General features: G+C 38.9%; 1 long non-coding RNA gene across 1 annotated transcript in view; it reads right to left on the reverse strand.

Annotated features, from left to right (window-relative positions):
- The window catches only part of LOC122810367, a 54,735-nt gene that overhangs the window by 13,318 nt on the left and 19,591 nt on the right, over positions 1-21,826 (reverse strand). The window lies entirely within an intron of this gene.

Below are 21,826 nucleotides of genomic sequence, written 5' to 3' on the forward strand. Positions count from 1 at the left end.
TGCGTCAGGCCTGACAAGCTGGTACGTAAAAATCAACTACCAATCATTAGCGGACCGGAATTCCGCTGTGGCGACCCATAACCGGGAAAAGCCAACAAACAGAAAACCGCACAGGCCAACAATATGAGGCAAAAATCTAGACATTCTACTAAAGGCGGAGAAGGATGATGCAATTAAACAATGGAAAATACAGCAGTGCCACTGGCGTATACCGCACATTGTAAGCATACCTTGTAATAGTTACATATCACCTGAATACACCTCACCTAACTGTGACAGTTATTCCAAAATAGTTTTGAAATGAGGCACGATATAGAGTTTGCTGATTTATGTCATGGAATTTTATTGAGCTTTCAAATACATTTACAAGACCCTCTTTATAGCAAGTCACTATATATGTTTAGCCAAGCAAAATTAGGAAACTTATAAAATGTAAGACGTATACATGACAGCCATTATACCTAACACGGTTACATGCGGCAAGAAACCGAACTGAACTTGATGCATATTGTCCTTGTATATATAAATCATTTTCCAGGGCGAGTCCTTCCTATTGTATAGGCCGATGATTATGTATATTTTTATTTGCAATTGCCACTCTTCTCCACATCTGGAGACTGAATGCTTCCAATGTAAGAGCGGGATCTAGTGATTCCTACGTTTAAGTGAGTGCATGACTCCAGTATATAAGTCAAAGGGGCGTGGCGATAGGAGGGGGTCTATGGTGTCGTCCCGGAATTTAGGAAAAGAAGAAAAATGAGTAAGAAAATTTGTCTGTGCCTTGTTCTTAAAGGTAAGCATTGGAGAAATGTGTCATTGTAATGTACCTGGCCTCTTATCCCGAGAGATTTCACACGCAGATTCAGCGTTATTGCTATGATTACAACTCTTTATCGTAGTTTATTCATACCGCTCATTTTTTTTTGCTGCGGAATCCTGGACAAAGTTAAAAAAAAACACGGGGAGACAACGGCCTGTAATCAAGGACATTGTTAAATATTACACCATTTTCACTTGACATTTAACCGAAAAAGGTCTTGTATCAAAACAATAAGACATGAAAATGTAATGCCTGACATTGAACTGATAGTAATTTCAGTGATTTACCAGAAAATGCAACATTTTCCGAAGAATAGGGCAAATTTGGGGCCAAAATCGGTGACATTCTGTAAAATCAAGAACGGTTGAGAGGTACGAATTGTAGCATGTTTAAATTTAAAAGAGAAATATTTCAAATATACACACTATTACAAGGGACTACGTTGACTGGGTAATATTACAGAAAATGAATAAAAGCACCCCGTTAAAAAGAAAGAAAGCGTATACTTTTTTTCTTGTCGAGCAAACTGGAAGTAGCATTGGAAACTTTACATAATACATAATACTTTAGATGGAGGTATTGCACTTGGATTTAGGTGCTGTTTTTTTTGTCACAAACTGGTTTAAATGCATTTCAGGTATTGGAAAGATTTTGCGGTTTCCTCTCATACATCTCAACCTCTTAGTGCAAGAAATCTGGGCAAAGCCCAACAAAAAGGGGGAGGCCTCAAAATAGGGACATATTTTAAATATTGCTCTTATAAACTCAGAAAGTTGCTAGAGGACCAGTATTTGTTTTAACAAAAATGTTCTGAAGGATTTGATGTCTTAAACTCAAATATATGTCTTTCTTAAGTCAATTCACTCCTCAGATCATCCCAGTGACTTACCAGAAAACCACAAATTTTATGAGGAACAGACTAAAAATATGAACCAAAAATCAGGGCATTCTGCGAAAATCTGGGGAGTTTATTGGTATGTTTCCTCTCCTCTTCACGTGTTTCGCTTTTCTCCATATCTGGTGTGCTATTAAGTGTTTTCATCTTTTGGTGTATATATATATATATATATATATATGTATGCTTTAGTCAATAAAGATAAAAAAAAACTTTAATTAGCTGCTCACAATCAATAAACTAATAGCCTGAGCAGGAGATCATGTTTTTCAGTTGATTAAGGCTTATTTTTATGGAGGTGTAGGATGAAGGCCATACATTATTTCATCGTGAATATAAGAAATAAAACAACGTGCCATAAATATTTTTTTTGCGAAATACTACTTGTAAGGTACCAAATACGAACGTTTAGATAGAAATGGTTGAAGTTTGCTTCATTTGAGTGGTGAATTCCGGCTGAAATGCAACGATTTAAAATGTATTACATAAATGTTATAAAAACACAGACATGCTCTCACAGAACAGTTCCTGTTTGTATTTTCTCTTCATTGCGCCACGCACAAAAGAGGCACGTGTTTTTTAGATTTAGTAGATGTGTGTATTTTGTTCAAAAGCGTTTATCCTATTTCAAATGAGCTTATCATGAGAAAAAAAGAGAAAAAAGGCTGTTTATCTGGCCCAGTTTAGTGCACACCTCTCAACTTCTTAGCACAAAAAATGAGGACAAAGCCTAAAACAATGGGGGTGGCAAACCCCAGAGCGTCAGACTTAAAATGCCGCTTTCTTAAACTTAGAAAGTTGTTAGAATAACATGATTCCTGTTAACATGCATTCTGAAAGGTACAAAGTCTGAAACACAAATGTATATCATTATTTATTGATTTTAATCCTTAGTGATTTGCCAGAAAACTACAAACTTTATGAGGTGCAGACCAAAAATATGAGGCAAAAACTATACATTCTGCAAAAATCTGGACATTAGAGATGTCTGGACTAGAGTACCATGTTTCTAGTGGCTTCCATGGGACAGTTCATCATCTCATGCTTTGTAGTATCCAAGACAGACACCATACCCATATATGCCCCTGCAATGGAAGGAAATCAGCAAAGATTGACAAGCAATTGTCAATGGGAAGAAAATGCCAAACACTGTTTTAGATAATGCTGGATTATTTATTTATTTTTATTTAAATGGTCAGTGAAACAGCCATGAACTGAATAAAGGAAGGAGGTGTGCATTTCACACTTTATGTCTTAACAGCTGCATAATAAGCAGTTATTGTTGAATAATAGCACCTGTGTCAGAGACATGTGGCATTACCTCAAGAAGAACATTTCAGATGCAAATCTTCAACTGAGATTGTAATTACATATACAGTTTACCACAAAAATTCCCACAAAGATAAATCTCTGATAACCATTTTAAAAATTCAGTGGATCTGCGTGGGGCAAGCAGGCAGGGAAAACCAGGAGGACCTCCTCTAAGGATCATGCTGCAGACCTAGAGACCTTCAAAAGACTTTGGTATAAGAAGAGGATGGGGGGGGGGGTTCACAGACTTGACCTACACTTATGTTTCAGCCTCTGTACATCATGTCTGCGTCCCCTTACTATAACATGACTTCTTTCTTTCTTTCTTTCTTTCTTTCTTTCTTTCTTTCTTTCTTTCTTTCTTTCTTTCTTTCTTTCTTTCTTTCTTTTTCCTTCATTCTTTTTTCTTCCTTTCAGCATTGACGCACCACAATCACTGTCCTAATCATTCTTTCATTATTATATATCATCTACTGTTTTAAATGCAACCTCATCTCCTTTCTAAGCTTATTCCCACAAGACCTTTTAAACAACTTTGAAAAGCAATCACTTGTGTACTTTACCCCTATGTACTAGCATACACACTCATTGGCAAATTACTCTAACACAGGGCTGTCTAATCTTTTTGTCTCAGGGTCCATTTACCATACAATTCAGGGACCACTTAGCATACTTGCCAATGTGTGGGGTGGGGGGTTCATAGGCTAACTGCTCCATGTGGGCCATTTTAAGCCTAACCAATTATCATGTGCGACAATCAAACCCTACACTTTGTACTAAATAAGGCAAACACCTTAACCATTTTGCCAGCCTCCCAACATTCAAAACAATTTGTTGTAGGACATACTGAGGGCCAGATAACATGCTTTGGTGGGCTGGATTGTGGCCCTTAGGGCCATCTATTGGCCCCCCCTGCTCTAACATGATACTTCATCCTTATTTACGTTTCTTTCTTTCTTTCTTTGTACCTTTAGACTTTATAATGTATTTATAAAGTAATGTTAAATTCCTGAAATATAATGGCAAAGGCAAGGCTGTGACTCTCTTACCTTTAAGGCAAGGTGCATCACTCAGGGTGCTGCATTAAAAGCTGCCAAAGACCATCTTCTTCTCAAAGTTAGCAAGCATAAGCTTACCTCTTTGAAAACATCAACTTCTGGACAGTTTTAGTCAGTCACAGTTTTGTAATAATGTTTAGTACAGAGTACAGCTGATATGTGGAATATACAATAGTCTGGAATATTCATTGAGCTTTTATCCATACATAAGAAAAAATTCACCCATTTCCCCCTGAAACCCAGAAGTCGTCCATCTCCTTCAATGCTGCTATTCACTAAGGGATTATTATAAACTGACATAAGAAAAATAATAACCATGTTTAAGGTCCCACACTGCCTTTAGGAGGGGTAGTCAGTCTAGCAGATAATACACAGACACTTCTTGCATAACAAGCACATAATATTATGGAAAAAAACAAGTGGCACAGGCTAATGCACCATGTTTCCAGGTGCAGCAGTTAGCAGTAGTCAGTCTAGCTCAGAGCACAAAACCATATGCTGTCTGTTCAGCAGCTATTGCATGTTGCTGTTGTCTAAAATCTTAGTTTTCTCACACATGGGTTGATATTTCCAACCAAGTATAAACAATTTTTAGATCAATAGCCTGCTTACCTGACATGTGTATATGGTAAGGACTAAGAATATGAGCTGCTAACATGTTTCATCCTATTGTCTAGTGTTTGAGCCCCTTGCTTCCATTTGCCTACTGCGTAATTCTGACTATATCCCCTAACCAGACAGTGCCCCCAGGTCACATCAAAAAGTGGCTTCCCCCTAGAAGATTTTACCAGTTAAAGCAAATTAATAAAAATTACAATTCATATATGTTTAAAGAAACATCCATAAAAAATGAAAAGTTAGTCTGTCATCTCTTATTTTGAGGGACGCCAAAATGTCCAATATGGCAGCTCAGAAATGAATTCCGTTTCACAGAATTAACATCTTGTTGTAAAGTTCTTGGAGTTATATTTAAATAGCATTAGAATTTTACATTTCAGACTTATCTCACCTCCCAGTGTATATTCTTAAAATACAAATCATTATTTTATTTAACATTTTAGTAACAGAGTTTTCCAAGTGCCCCACTTTCATTGATATTCTATTGTACCACAGTAGGAGGAGAATATTTACAAATTCTTCTGGAAAATTAGTGCAAATACCCCCAAAATAAAAGTGAATACATTTGGAGTATCCTGGGTCTACTAGAAGTGTTTGATTGCTAGTAGCTCACAACACACCTGTTCACTGCCACTTGCTCGAAAAAACAATTCCTTGAACTCCCACTAGCCAGATCTCCCACTTGTATGTAGCTCTCCTCACACGTGACCTTATGCAACTGTGTAACCCTGCCCAAATTAAACTGTAACTGTAAAATTCCCACCCATTTCCCAACCTGAGTCCTCACTCCCTTACCCTAAACTTCCAGTCTCCCATCCTAACCTTAGAGTCTCTGATTGTTCCCTTAACCTAAAATTCCCACTCCCCTCCCTAAACCTAAATTCTTTGATCACTCCCTAATCCTAAAACTCCCCTACCCTTCTCTAAATCTAAATTTCCCTTCCTCCTCCTTTAACCTAAACCCCTTCCCACTCCTTAAACCTACCCCTCCCAGTCACTAAACCTAAAACCCCGTTCCTACTTTCTAAGCCTAAAACCTCCTTTCCCACTCCTTAAACCTAAAACTTCCATCCTATTCCCTAAACCTGAAACCCTGTTCCTTCTTCCTGTGCCTAAAACCTCCCTTCCTACTCCTTAAGTGTATAATCGCCTTCCTGCTCCTTAAGCCTAAAATCCACCTCCCACTCCCGCCAATGGCTACTTGTCAAAACTCATATTCTAGTTCAACAATAATTAGCACCCTAGACAGCTCATATGGCATAGTGGTACGTTGCTCTGACCCTAGTGCACAGCATACTGAGGTTGAGACTTGGTAATACCTGAGCTGCAAGGAGTTTGCTTCCCTGGTTTCTAGATGGTGGTTTTGAACACCTGGGACCCAAACACCTGTCATGCTCACAAGTTTCCGAGTACTCAAAACATGTTGGCAGATGCAATGAGATACAGCTCTAAAAAGAAGGGCTTTGATATCTGTTTGAAAAACATTTACAGGTTTCATGGAATTTTCATTGATGTGGGACTAAATATCTTATCATTTATTACTGAAAACTGTGTCTCATGAACTTTTACTATCTATAGATCAGCTTACATATTACCTGCAAAACACTGATTTTAGTGATAATTTAATTTGTAGACACTGTGCTACAATTCTTTGTTAGTCCTTTGTAGATATGGTTTACTATAGCGATAACCCACGCCTGGGTGTGGGTAATGCTGGATTTACCCACGGTTGGTGTGGTTTGGTCACGAGGGCGAAGCCCGAGTGGCCAAACAAAGGCAACCGTGCGTAAATCTAGCATTACCCACACCCAGAAGTGGGTTATTGCTATTATACAATGACATTATCTAAGAAAAAAAAATAATTATTTTTCTTTAATAATGGCATTGTATAATGCCTCCTTGCTGCCCTTCCGCAGCTGTCTGGTATTCTGCGGCAGTTCTGATGTACTGCGCACGCTTACGCAGTACATCAGAGCTGTGGGTAAAAGCAAAGGAGAAAGCAAGATCTCCATTGCTTTTTAAAAACTGTTTTTCTATGTTAAATGAGTTTAACATAGCGAGACAGCTTTAAAAAAAGCAACGGAGAATCTCCATTGCTTTTTAAAAACTGTTTTTCTATGTTAAACCCATTTAACACAGCGAGACAGTTTTTAAAAAAGCAACGGAGAAAGCAAGATTTCCTTTGCTTTTTAAAAACTGTTTCGCTATGTTAAATGAGTTTAACATAGCGAGACAGCTTTAAAAAAAGCAACAGAGAATCTCCGTTGCTTTTTTAAAGCTGTCTCGCTATGTTAAACTCGTTTAACATAGCGAGACAGTGTGAAGCAACGGAGATCTTGTGTTCTCCATTGCTGTAAAAAAAAAAAAAGAGTTATAGTAATGGAAAAAGTCCAGGCGACTGGACCTTTTTCCATTACTATAACTCTGATTTACAACATGCATGCTGACCAATCAGAGTGCACGTTTTTGAATATAAATGGGGGATCATTGCATAATGACTTTTTATTTCTGCTGTTGGACATGTTAATGCACACTTTGCCTCAGCTGCTATCATACACTTCTTTATTATGTCTCAAAAGAACTTTACAACAATATTGTATCAAATTAGTATTTGCTGTCTATCAAGCCATCTATCTCTCTATAGAATGTAAACAAGAAGGATGTGTCATGCTCACCAAATGATTTATAAAAATCAGTGCATACCAAGATTATATATTCCCCATTCTGAAGGAGGGATGGGCCTCCTTGAAATTGATTACATGCATAGATCTGCAATCATGGGACTCCACACATATCTGCTGATCTCACAAGACCCAAATGTAGTGAAAGTTTTGAAACATGAGGAGAATAAATCTAAGATGACTTCCCTGCTTAATCTAGCAGAAGCATATTGGTGTCAAGTAGGAATGGAAATAAAACCACAAGTGGAGAAAAAACAGGCAGCAACTGAATGTGCCAAAAAACAAAAGAAAGAATATAAGGAGAAGGTAAGAAATGTGGAAAATGCATAGATATAGTTGCAAATATAGAAAACTTCTGGAAGAATCTCATGTTGATCAGGAGCAAACACAGAAATGATCAAAGAGAGGCAAATTCAAACCAAGAGATGAAAGGTTAATATTGGTGGCACAAGATAGTGGGCTACGTAAACGTTGCCTTACAAAGTCCACTGAACATGTGGGAAAAACAGACAAATGTAGGTTTTGCAAAACAGAATTGGAAACAGTTGCACACCTCGTTGCTGGTTGCAACATACTAATGGCAGAAGGACTGTATACTGAAAAGCATAATAATGTAGCAAGACTTGCACTGGGGATTGTGCAAACACTATGGAATTGAAGTGGCTGAAAAACACTGGAAATGTGAGCCATAAAGCAGCATAGAAAATTATGAAGTCTACATCACATGGGATCATGCATTGCCAACAGTTCAAAAGACAGATGTTAGAAAATTGGATATAGTGGTCCATGAAAAGAAGAGAAAAGTAGCATTGATCATTGAAATTGCCACAACCAGTGGCTACATTGTCATGCGTACAGAGAGGCAAAAAGTCATAAAATATCAGAATTTGCAAGCAGAAGAAAGATACCTAGATTGTTCCAACAGTAGTAGGAGCAACAGGTCTTATAAAAAAGAGTTTACAATCATATTTAGATATGCTACCAATACACGTAACTCTGTACGAATCATGAAATTTAATCGTACTTTGATTTAGAAATGGGGTCCATTCATGTCATGGTATTAGAACCCCACAAAATGTGAAGAAATTAAAGAGTGAAGCTGTATATTATGTAATTTTACAATGATATAAATCATATTGTATGTTATTTCATAATGTTTCTATAAGAGGTTTACATTATGTACTTTGATGTTTCTGGAACATTTCTCTCTGGGACTCTACTGAAAATGGGAACTTTCCACTTGATGTTTCCGTAACAGAAGTAAACAACTAAATAAAGAATGAAACAAATGGAACAAATTGCTTATTTATTTTTTTCTTTACTTTGCCATTAATATTGCCTAATGAATATCCTGTGTATTCTTGAATTTTGTTAAACTGATTTGCAGTTTTTTGATGTTACTGCATCTCAAGCAAACCTGTTTCAATCATTCACTACTCTTTCAGTGAAAGAAATCTAGCCATCCATTTTCAGATAACCCATAGTATCTTTAAAAAGAGTTCCAGGGATGCTGTAGACTAGTTTGATACTCAATGGGAACAAGGCATTGATGTTTTTTCTGGACAGGGTGCCAGTCTTTTGCAAAATGCACATGCACACTCACACACTACATGCACATCCACATGGCAGATTGTTATTTAGTCTACTGCATATCTTTGGGAAGTGTGAATATACTGCAGCACCTGGAGAAAACAGTTGGACAAAGGTAATGCAGACATGCAAAGAAGACTCCCAGCTGGGAATATATATATATATATATATATATATATATATATATATATATATATATATATATATATACACACAAACACACACACACAAGATATATATATATATATATATATATATATAGAGAGAGAGAGAGAGAGTGTGTGTGCTGGTTTTGTCAAATCTTGCTTTGGCTGACAAACGCTAGAGGTGGTTGTGATTGACGAATGTCCGTATAGTCAAACGTCTGATATCCTGAAGTGCCATTTCTTTGAAACAGGTGAGTGGGATTTTGGAGGGGGTATAATGTGTATGAATGTGTTTAGGTGTTAAGTTTAGGCTAATAATTTAGTAAGGGTATAGGTGTTGTCTGTTTGCATGTAACCATGTGTACTTTACAGTAAGGGTCGGGGACAGGTAAGGAGTTAGAATTTATGTTTGTAATGTGTGTTTGTGAGTCTAGGTGTGTCTTGTGTAGTGGCAGTGTTGCAGGAAGTTTTTTAAGGTACAGCGTGGGGACAGAGTTGGAGTTGGGGCAGAATTAGGGTTGGCATGTATTACTGAGGCAATGCATCTTAACTTATCTTGCCCCCACCCCAACCCTAACTCCACACTGTACCTTAAAAAAAAAGTTTCCTGTAACACTGTCACAATTCACAGAAACTGGAGGGATGGGGATGGTTTAGTGTAAAGATTGGGAAAGGAACCTTGTTTTTCCTTTTTCCATCTTTTATGGGTTTAATGTTTAGGTAATTTAACCTTATGTATGTTCAGTCTCATTTTTGTCTGTGTCTTTTGTTCAACATTAAGTACGTTTGATTGTAGATAAGGAAATTATATATATATATATATATATATATATATATATATATATATATATATATATATATATTCAAAACGTTTATTTAATACCCTAATTTCATTCTGAGTAAAAAGTGAGTAGTCAAATTGGCCACAAGTTGGTTCTTGTCACTTTCATCATTGTTAATTGTATCAACCGCATGATCAATATTCACATCTGCATTAATCTCCTGAATTTAGTCTCAAAACTTCTTCCTTCTATGCTTCCTCCCACCCCTTCTAAATAGCCTCTAGACCATTTATTGATAGGGATTTATTCCGGTTTACCTTCATATTGTCGATCACATATGACAGACCGGCCACTTCATCAAACCATTTCTGCGAAACCAGAACCGCGAATCCTTCCAAATGTCAAATAAATGTTGAATTTTGACATTTCCGACTGTGCCATAGCTCCACACCAGTGTTACCATAGGTCAAAAAGGGGACGAGATTTTGCCGTTTGGAAATGTGGTGTTCAACATTTTGGACAGTCGCACTTCGGTATTCGCGGAAGCAGGGTTGACCATAATGTGATCGACAATATGAAGGTAAACCATTTATTTCATAATTTTTTTGCTTCCCAATATTCTTTTGTGATGGATTTTAAAGGAAACAATGGGATTCTGTTATTAAACGCTCAACTTCTCTGTCATTTTCCTCCCTATTTACTGTCCCTGCCATGAATAAACAACAATACAGCATGTAAAATATGTTAAATTTACTGTTTTTCTCCACCTGAACAGTACCTTACTGTACTGTGGTGGTTTCACTTTCAAAAAAACTTTTGTCCCACCCTGGTAAAGCTTGCTGCAGTCTCCAATTTATTGATGTCATCATCAACTATGAGTACAGGTAGTTTTCTGGCCAATTCCTTCCCCAAACTGACATTTCTATGACCTTCCCAAAAACCCACCCATGCTCTGATGTCACAGCTGCCTGGTCCTTTCCGTACCCATACAGAAAGTAAAGGCTAGAACAAGGAAAGAGTACATGAGTCAAGTCTCCTGCTGTGGACTGTCAATCACAGGTGGTAACAGCTCAAATTACCCTTAGCACTTTGATAGCTAAGGAAGTTAGGTGTAAAGGGGGATGGGAACGGAAGATGAGTCAAAGTAGTACAATTCAGGCTTCACAAAACACTGCAGTTTAGCCATTCTAAAAAGAAGCAGCAGTAAAAAGCACTTTGAAAAGTCTGTTCTGTGGCATTTGCACTGTTTGTATTTTAAATGGTCACTGAATGGCATGAAATGTTACTTAAAACTAACTGACTGAAAGACAGCAGTGTATACATGTAAAATCAATGCAGTGTCAGGAGCTTCAGGAAGAAATAGGTATGCATGACATCATTTTTACAGACAAGCACTGCATGGCGCAGACTAAACAATCAGAATTATTTTAAGACGCCAGACTCCATGTGGTTAGACTCAGAAATTACATATAAAAATATTTAAAAAAACTGTAAATAGTCCCAGAGTGGTGTTAAAATGTAGGAAACACCAAACCATGACAAAATAAACATGTTTTTTGATTCTGTGGGTGAGGTTCTCCTTTAAACAATTTTAGACACAACCTGAATAGGGAAGAAAAGGCTGCATTGAATAGAGATAATGGTTGTGTGAATATCATGAATACTGATAAGGGTGGTGGCATTGTTATTTGGAATGGAGTCGACTATGATTTTGAAGTTAGTAGACAACTCAATGACATGACTTTATATTGCAAGTTACCCCATGATCCATCTTTGGAATTTAAAACATATATAGATTTTTTTTTTGCCAAAATGAAGATGAAGGGTGTTATATCAGAAACTTTGTTAAATCAGCTAATGGGGGATGCTCCCTGACCTCATTTTTTTACATTCCACCCAAAATTCACAAGTTGGTTCTTAATCCTCCTTGCGGACCCATTGTCTCTGGTAGGGGCTCACTCACTGAACCATTGTCAGTCTATTTGGAAAGTAAACTGAAAGCACTTTTGTCTTTTGTTAGAGCCCATCTTAAAGACACCAAATGAGTTTCTTAGACTTATGAATGATCTACAAATACCAGTGAATTCATACATGTGAACCCTAGATGTACAATCCCTGTATACTAGCATACCTCACCAAGGTGGTTTATTGGCTGTTAAATATTGGCTGGAGTATTCAGGGATATATTCTGAAACTCAAATTCAGTTTATATTAAAAATGATGGGTATTGTGTTAGAACACAATGTGTTTCACTATAGAGCTCATAGGTCTTTGCAGATTAAAGGTACAGCTATGCATGAGTTGTTTGCCCCTATTTAGGCTGATCTATTTATTTATTTTATTTTTATTTATTTTACATTTGTTAACCGGGAATGTCCGACTGGATACATATCCATTTTCAGCAGAGGCCCGGGGAGAAAAGCTCCATGTTACAAAACATTTTGTAACAATTAAAATATAGGTTAAAAAGATATCTAGAAAGTTAACAATAAATCAAAGACAAAATCAAATAATGGTTACATATAGATAGGAAATAAAAAACATTGTTGCTGATGAAATAAATATACAGGGAAAACAATCCTTTAAGAGAGGTGTGTCTATAAGATGAGGATTTTCAGTTAGAAGGTAAGGAAGATGAAATAAGAGAAGGTAGGTTAGGTCGGAAGGAGTTTAATTAGTGTGGGCAGAATAGTAAGTTATATTCCTGATAATGGAAATTGGAGATATAAAGGGAGTAAAGAAATATCTAGTATGAGGGTGTAGGAAAAAGGGTAATCACATTTGTGAGCTAAGTTTGGTTTAATAGTTTCTTAGTGTGTTTTGGGTTAGTCAGGGTTTAGACATGAGCATGACTATTTTTTGTCTACTTCAGTCTGATTATTGTATGGGTTAGTCAGGGTTTAGACATGGACATAGCCAGTCACTGTGCATGTGCGTTCTTTAGAGATATTTTGAATTTAGGTAAGAAGCAGTTAGTGGTTAGTTCAGGAGGAAGGGAGTTCCATTTTTTTCCCAGCAAAGTTGGAGAATAACGAATCTCCAGCTGAGTTGTTGGCTTTGGTCGTTTGTACTAGCATTCTGCTCGATGAGTGGAGGGATGTTAGGTTGCTATAGGGGGTAATAGAATAGGGATACTGGTAGGCTGGTAGAGGATTTTATGAATAACTATGAGTTGGTTATAGTATATTTGATTTGGTAGTTCTAGCCAGCCTAATTTGTGAAGATTATGACAATAGTGGGTTCTGTATGTGGAGTCTGTGGCAAATCTTGCTATGTTGTTATAGCAGCTAGTGATTTTGTTGAGGTTTGATTTAGATAGTTTAGTGAGGATGGGTGAGGCATAGAGGAGGGAAGGCAGAAGATGTGTGCGAGCTATGGCGATTCTGGCAGTAGGGCTTAGAAATTTCTTAATCTTATACATGGAGCCTATTTTTTTTGTTTACTGTTTTTATGGTTTTGTCTATATAGGCATTGTAATTCAGATTGTTATAAATGATTATACCTAGTAGTTTAGTGTTAGGTTCAGGAGAAATTATGGTGCCATTGTTAGAAGAGACTGTAATTATAGGTGGTGTTAGCTTACGGGTGGGGGAGAAAAGTAGTAGTTTGGTTTTGTTTGGGTTCAATAAAAGATGACGATTATTAAGCCAGTTCTCTACTTTGTTGAAGGTCGTTTGGGTTAGGGATTGTAATTCTGTGGGAGTAGAGGCAGTGCAGATTAGCATAGAATCATCTGCGTACTGTACAGAGATTAACCGTGGGATAACTTTGGGTAGGTCATTGATGAATATAGAGAAAAGGAGGGACCCAGAATAGAACCTTGGGGTACTCCAAGGGTGACAGGTAGAAGGGTGGATAGATTATCTTTCCGCAAGACAGCTTGCTGTCTACCATACAGGTAAGAGTGGAACCAGTTACATACTGGGTTATCTATGGACAGTGATTTGAGAGAGTCTAAGAGTAAGTAAGGAAGAGGGCAGAGGAGAGCAGGTTCTGATTATGGTTGTGATTTATTGTGTGAGAGAAGGAGAGAAGGGCAGTGGTTGTACTGTGGGCTGGTCTGAAACCATGCTGGGATGAGGCTAGGAGAGAATTGTGAGTAAGGTGGGCTAATAGTTGCTTCTGTATGCATTTCTCCATTATTTTGGCTAAGGGAGATAGTATGGCGATACATCTGTAATTACAGAGTTCAGTGGAGTTTCCTACTTTATGAAGTGGAATAATATGAGCAATTTTCTAAATGGAGGGGATGTAGGATTCTTGGATAGTACGATTGATTAAGATGGAGATAGGGTAAGCTATTACATTAGCGGCCTTTTGTAGGAACTCTGCGGGAAGTAGGTTGGCTGCAAGGGTGCTAGGTTTTAATTTCTTAAGTAAAGATTTGATATAGTCTGTGGGGATAGGCTCAAATTTTAAGGGGGGGGGGGTTCACATGAGTAGGTGAGATTGTTGGAGAAGAGGAGGGAGATAGATTATTAGCTAGGGACTTGACGGTTTCAGTGAAAAAAGTGTTAAAGGTATTCGCAACAAATTCAGAGGGTAGTTGTAAGGTAGCTGGGGGGGGGGGTGGGGGTAGAAGATTTACCTGGGTGGAACAGCTTATTCAGACCTGACCAGAATCTTTGAGGCTGTTTGTGGTACTTTTTCTGTAAATTGAAATAGTAGTTTTGCTTGTCTAACACAACAGACCTTTTAGCTTCATTTCTTATCTGTTTGAATGTTATGCGGGCTTGCGGGGATTTGGTGGCTCTTGATGAAGTCCATGCTGTATTTCTAGTAGTAAGTTTTTGTCTAGTAGTATTGGTTAGCCGTGGTGCAATTTTGTTTTTGGTTCTGATTCTACGTGTGGGAGCATACCTATCTAAGATGGCTAGGAATGTGGTGTTGAATTCTGAAACTGCTTGGTCAAGGGGAAGTATTTTAAGATTGGCCCATCTGCATGAGCTTAGATCAGCTTGGAAACTATTTAGGCTAAAGTTCTTTGTATACCTGAAGGTTTTAAAGGTGGTTTGGTGGGGCACGTCATCTCTTTTCCTAATTATGTAGGTTAGGAGGTGGTCGCTCATGTCTTCAGGTAGGGTGCCTGATTTGTATAGCTGAGGTTTGTTATTTATTAAGATACAGTCTATGATGCTTTCCTTTTTGTTGGGTTTGTTGATTCTGGTGGGGGTAGTAATAGTTTGGGAGAAGCCATGTAAGTTAATATGGGTGGTGGGGAAGTTTGCTGAACAAGTTGTCTAGTCGATGTTGAAGTCCCCAAGAATGATTGTTTCTTGGGGGTGGGTGGAGGATAACCATTGGAAGGTGCTTTCTAAGCTATTTATGTTATTGTCTGGAGGTATATAACTAGATACTATATTTATAGATTTGTTTTTGTTAAGTTGGATCCTTGAGATGATTGTTTCGGTGTTAGTAGTTATTAGGTCCTTTTCTCCCTTTACGGTCAAGTCTTATTATATTGTAGTCAGGGGTAATATTTCATTGTCAGGGATAGTGGGTTTGAGCCAGGTTTCTGTAAGTCAGAATACATCAGGGGAGTGCATGTCTAGGAGTACATGCAGGTAGTGGAGTTTATTATTTATACTTCTGATATTTAGGTGACAGACTAGAAATGATTTGGGGGCATTATGTGAGCTTCTTATGTTGGTAGGAGTTCTATCTATGGGGTTAGTGTTAGCTGGTGAGTTTGGGCCAGGGATAGGATGGATGTAGCCATCGGCTATAAGGTTAGGTAATAAACTCTTTATGAGTTTGGTGAACTTTTGTAGGAGTTGGTAATAGTTCTTAGTCCTTGGGTTTAAGTATGTCAGTAGTATAGGATGGAGAGGTTTTGGAGTAGTGCTGTAGGTGAGGAGGTGGGGTAGTATTGATGGAGGGGTGTGTGTTTGGATATAGATGGTTGTACTTGATGTAGGGTGCTGAGAATTAGGCAGGTAGTTGAATTCAAAGGTGGTGAGAAGATAAAGTATTATAAGTGGGGGTATGAGGTAGTACAATGGTTTCAGTTTTGGAGATGAGGAGGGAGTTGGTGGATACATAGTGGCTATGGTAGCAGGTAAGTTAAGAGAATATGGGTGTGGTGATAGAGGAGATTGAGTGTAGGAGGATTGGGAATAGGGGGATGGGTGTGTAGAGGATGAGTTGTGATAGGATGAAAGTGTTTAGTGGGAATGGCCAATTAAGCAGGGGTGTGGTTAGGGTAGTATAAGTTTAGGAGTAGTGGGGGTGTGTGGGAATTGGGGCAGGGTAGGCCAGCGGAGTGAGCCCGAAGGGCGGACAGAGTGGGAAGACCCAGAGAAGAACAAAATGCAGGGAAAACAATCAGTGGAGTACTGATTGTTAGGGTAAGTTTTAAAAGGAGATAGTGAATTGTGCAGTTGAGAAATATATGGAAGAATTGGGGTAGAAATGGGTCTATCAGATAGCTAAGTATAGCGTATAATGGCTGTTTGAGAGAAATATGTACAATGGAGAAGAGTTTTCAAGGGGAAAAGACCTGGGAGGAGTTTAGAACTTATACTAATTTATAATGTTGACAATGCTTTTTCTAGATATCTAATTATCTGGTAACACTATTTGGATGATTATTGGGCAGTGTGGGGTGGATCTGTTGAAATATGGGAACATTTTGTGCAATATTTGAATTCTAATAGTTGTGGTTTGAGATTTATTGGGAAATTGGATTTATTTAACGTGGATTTCTTGGATGTTAATGTTACTAAACTGATTGATGGGACGATTGCTACCAGTTTATATCATAAACTGCTTACTAATAATTTGCTACTGCATGCAGAGAGTTGCTACCTCCAACATATGATTCAAAATATTCCTAAATTTTATTTTTTAAGGCTAAAACATATTTGTAGTAGTGGTATGATTTTTCAGCAGGAGGCCTTAAATATGAGGGATAGATTTATACATAGGGTTTACGTATAAAAAGTGGCTAAATTCACTCATGATACAGCTTTGCAGCACTCTAGGGTTATTCTTTTAGTTAATTCTGATGGGTGTGAGGCTAGAGGTACACACAAAGTGGATGATGTTTCATCTGAACCCCATTTAATTACCATTTATGGGACTAATACTTTCAAGTTTAAAGCTGTGATTAATAAATACTAGCTTATTTTAAAATTGGATTATTTAGTCAATATCTGGATAATAATTGTTGATATGGCTATTGCAGGGGTAAAATGATAGGTGAATATATTTCCGGCTTTAAAAAAAGTAATGGGGATGCTTATTTGACTATATCACATAAGCTTGTTGGCTGTACATTTTGTGGAAATTTTCTGTTGTAAAGTTGTGTCCAGAACTAAGTCCTTCACTTCTGTTAATACTCCTAGGGTGTTCAATATTAGACATTTGATTACGTGTACAAGTGAGTGGGTAGTTTATTTAGCTGTGTGTCAGTGCAGAACTTTTTATGTGGGTCAGACTTCCAAACCCATCAAACAGAGAACTGCATTGCATTTGAGTGATATACAGTGTAAACATCCGAGATGTACTTTATACAATCATCTGCTAAACTACACATCTGCCCATTTCATTTCTGTAGGTATAAACATGGTAGTGGGTGAGGATTTATCTAGTCAGTATAAACATACCATCATATCTTGTAAAGAAACAATGTGGCTCATTTATCTTGGGGCAATGTTTAAAACTGGACTTAATGAGCATTATTAATAGGTTCATAGGTTGGTACTAGGCTATCGTCCCTAGAGCCTATACAAGCCTAGCCATAACAATTCCCTGGCTATTTCTTCCCACACTATTTACTTCCCTGGACCCCAGTCTAGCAGGGCAACTAACGTGATCCCCGGGGTGAATTTCCTTTCTCCCATCCAATCATCAAGGTTCCTTTTGATGAGGGCCAAAGAGGTGCTCTGCTTGACATGTATGGGCATTCTATTCCAGAGTCTGTGGAGTCTCTGGGTCAGGAACCTATCCCTCCAGCATGTTTTGTTTATTGTGATGACAGGGTTTAGATCCCTGGACCGTGTGGCTCTGAGGGATTGGGATTTCTTTAAGTGTAGCATGTCCAACAGCTCTAGGTTTGCATGGCCTTGTATGTTAAGCAGAGATTGCCTCTGAGTAGACGATATGCAACAGAGTATAGCTGGAGTTTTTTAAGGTGGTCAGCATAGGGTATCTGCTTTAGGCCTGTGAGTCCTTTAGTGAGGTATTTCTGCGGCCTTTCCAGTTGTTGCAGATGTCTTGAGAGGTACATACCAAATGAGGTGTTGTATTATATAATGGGTCTAATGAAGGATGAGTATAGTGGGACAATGATCTCCTTTTTTCTGGATGAAAAGCCCTTAGTGATGAGGTGTGCCACATAGAAGCATTTCTTGACTGTTGTGGCGATGTGGTTATCGAAGGTGAGACCACAGTCCACCTGTGTCCCTAAGTCTCTTATCACACTTTTGGTGTTTAGTGTACTGCCACCTATGTGGTAATTCACAGGTACATGTTTTTTCCCAAAGGGGATAACTATACATTTCTTGGCATTGAGCTTAAGCCCATGGCTCTGGCACCAAGCATCTGTTTCTGTAAGGCCCTTTTGTAGAGCTCACAGTTTGCAGTCATCTGTGAACTTTGATAGCCAGAGTCCCTTAGTGTTGGCCTGTACTTCAGAGAAGTAGATGACAAACAAGAGCGGTCCCAGGACTGAACCCTGAGGTACTCCACTTGTCACTTGTCTGGAGCTGGATTTGAAGTCGACTACTTTTCCATGGCCTTGCAGATCAGGCTCATCAGACTGATGGGACGGTAGTTCCTGGGATCCAAGGTGGATCCCCCATTGTGGAGTGGGATAACTGTAGCGGTGTGCCACTCAGTGGGCACGAAGCCTGAGGTGAGGCTATGATTAAACATGACACTTAGGTGAGGTGCCAGTTCATTTTGTAGTTCATGTAATACACAGCCCAGGATGTCATCTGGTCCCATGGATGCTGTATTGTTAGGTTTGGAGAGTGCGTTTTTTTATATATGTGGCCGTTATTACTGGAATATGGCAATCTTCTGGTATTGAGATGGTCCGTTTAGGGGATGAGAGGGGGGGTGAAGTTGGCACTGAATTGATCTGCCAGGATATTGGCAATATCCTTGGGATCAGTATATTTAATGCCATTCTGTTGTAGCTCAGAGCAGATCTGAGCATTGCCATTTAGATTCTTGACATAGTTATAGAATGCCTTGTGGTTGTCTGTGGAATCTTTGGCAATTTTATTTTCATAACTAGCTGTGGAGGACTTTATGAGGGATCTCAGCTTTTCACAGATGCTGGTAAGGGAGCTTTTTGCATTCTGGGATTTTCCTCTTTTCTGCATCAGTTTCTTCCTTTTGTTGTAAAGTTTGTTTATGGCAGGGGACCACCAGACTGGCTTCCTTTTTTTGAAGGAGAGCATCTTAGTTCTGTTTGGGATAGCATGATTCATGCATTGAGAATGGCACGACTCATGCACGAGTGGATGTGCTCGTACAGTGCCTTAGCGTAGGTTTCAGCAGTCGAACTTTCAGTTCTCATCTGCATGGGTGTCATGAGGTTTGTCACTTGTAACTTGAGTAGCATGAAGTTGGCTTTGGAGAAGTCTTTTATGGAGGTTTCCTTACTGGGGGGTGGGGGTGGGATGTGGATGTTAAGGGTGATTAGCTTATGTTCAGACCTGACCAACAAGGGGGTAACCATACGTGAAGAGCATCAATTTCCCATGTTGGTAATGACCAGGTCTAGGATACTGCAGCCCCTGGAGGGACTATGGATTAGTTGATCCAGGGCATTGGAATTTATGAATTCCAAGAACCGTTGGGCATAGGTGTTGGTACATGAGTAGTTTTCCCAGTTAATGGCAGGGTAGTTGAAATCACCCAGTATTAGGGTGTTTGGTTGTATCTTAATATTTTCCAAATGTTTAGAAAGGTGTAGTGACAATGTTGGGGCATGGTGGGGGATCTGTAGCAAGCTACAGTTTGGATTGCAGTCTTACCTAGTGTTAGTTGCACCTGGAGAATTTCAGATGCATTGTGCAACTAGCCTGGTGGTGTGAATATCCTTGGTGAATATGGACACTCCTCCACTTTTAGTGTTTCGGTCCTGGTTTGGTGGCTGAAAAGTGTGGTAAGAGTTGTAGCCTGGTATTGCAGGGGTGCTCTCTGGAGCCTTGAACCAGGTCTCAGTTACTGCACAGATATCGATGTTCTCCATTTTTAGGAGTGCTTTGAGAGAGTGCATTTTGAGGTTTAGATTTCTAGCATTGAGTAGCATTACCTTCAGATTTTGCATGCTTGTACTGGTTACGGTGATGGTTTTGTCCTTTGAACTTTGTCTAAAAAAAGGCACTATAGGGGTGGCAAGAGCCTTAGCCAATAACCTGAATCCCAGGGGTGACAGGTGCAGACCATTTATAGCAAGGCACCGTGGTCTGTCAATCATGTCATCCCAGGCAGACAGATACTGGATTCCCTTTGAATGACACCAGAAGATTAGCCAATTGTTGAAGTCAATAATTTTGTCCTTATATTGTGGTATCATTCTGGGCGAAGGCAGGATGCTACTCAGGGCTAGGGTCATACCTGCCTGGGCCACATGATCTGAGAGCTCTTCCATATCTCTTTTCATGTAGTCCAAGCAGGTACGTCTCAAGTCATTCACTCCAACATGGACAATGACAGAGTCATATTTGTACTTGTGGAGTGACTTGAGTGCATGCGTTATGTGGCAGATCCTGGCACCCGACAGGCAGCTGACTGTAATTTTCCCCTTGTTCAGCCTGGTGAGTAGGACATCAGTGTGCCTGACTATAGAGTCACCTATGACTAAAGTGTTAGTTACGTTGTCTGCCTTAGGGGCTGTTGCTGGGTGGCACACTAGTGTTGTTAGCTATGTGACACTTTGGTTGTGATTGGTGTTTGTTTGCATTTCAGCTTTGGATGTCCTTGTTGCTTGGGCAGGTTACAGTTAAGGGCCTCTGCATATATGGATTTAATGTTGCTATGTGTGGGTGTTGCTGATGTGGGTTTAGAAGGGCAATGTGTTGCTTAAGGTGTAGTGTGGGTGTTAACCTTCTCCTCTTGACTGTCTAGCACAATCTTGGGTGGAGAGGGCTTTGCTTCCAGTTTGGCTATGTAATTGTATCTCTCACAGGTTGTAGTGTTGGGTGGTAGGAGGAGAGGGTTGTCTGTGTACATGAGGATATTGCTGCATTGCCCCAGTATGCCCAGATTCACCAGGTGGACAGGAGAAATCACCAGAAGCTGACTCTTGGACATGCCTGTTTTGGTGCTTTTTTTGTAAAGTACAGGAACTGTTTTCCCTTGCCTTAGCAAGGTACTTTGCAATTATAGGCTATTTAATGCCTACAATAAATTTCTCCTCATTAATAAGGAGAGTTGAGTGCTTGTATCAGTTTAAGGCTTCCTAGTGCTTTCCAGCAGGTATTAGAGCAAGTGCTAGTCACAGGGGTGCTTAAAGGTAGGATGAAAAAAATGGTTTATCCTAAATACTGCAGTGTGCACTAGATTAGTTAGATGTGAAAGTAGGTAACTTAAGTTTTACCTGTCTAAAAAGTTAAGTTTTAGTGGAGAGTCACTATTTTTAAAACAGCAACATAGATTAAAAGAGGGTGGTCACTATTGTATTCTGGTACAATGGAATGCAGTAGGATGGCCAATAAATTTAAATAGCTGAAGGGGAGTAGATTTTGATTGTTTTGGTTTAGGGTTTGTTATGCTCATCTGTATATTTACAACCTGTTTTTTTTTTTTCGTTGGTGAAATTCAGCTGGTGGTTATGGTGTGCCTGTTTCTTTAAATGAGGTCTTTAAGTTACATTGTTGCCTTTTTTTACTTTTCTTTTCTTTTTTTTGGACTGACTTAGCCAAGCTTGACTATTTTTAGAGTGGACCAAGGTTAAACAGACACATA

The sequence above is a fragment of the Protopterus annectens genome, chromosome 8.part1 (genome assembly GCF_019279795.1).
Source record: "Protopterus annectens isolate FY-2018-M chromosome 8.part1, PAN1.0, whole genome shotgun sequence".
NCBI classification, from domain to species: Eukaryota; Metazoa; Chordata; order Ceratodontiformes; family Protopteridae; genus Protopterus; species Protopterus annectens.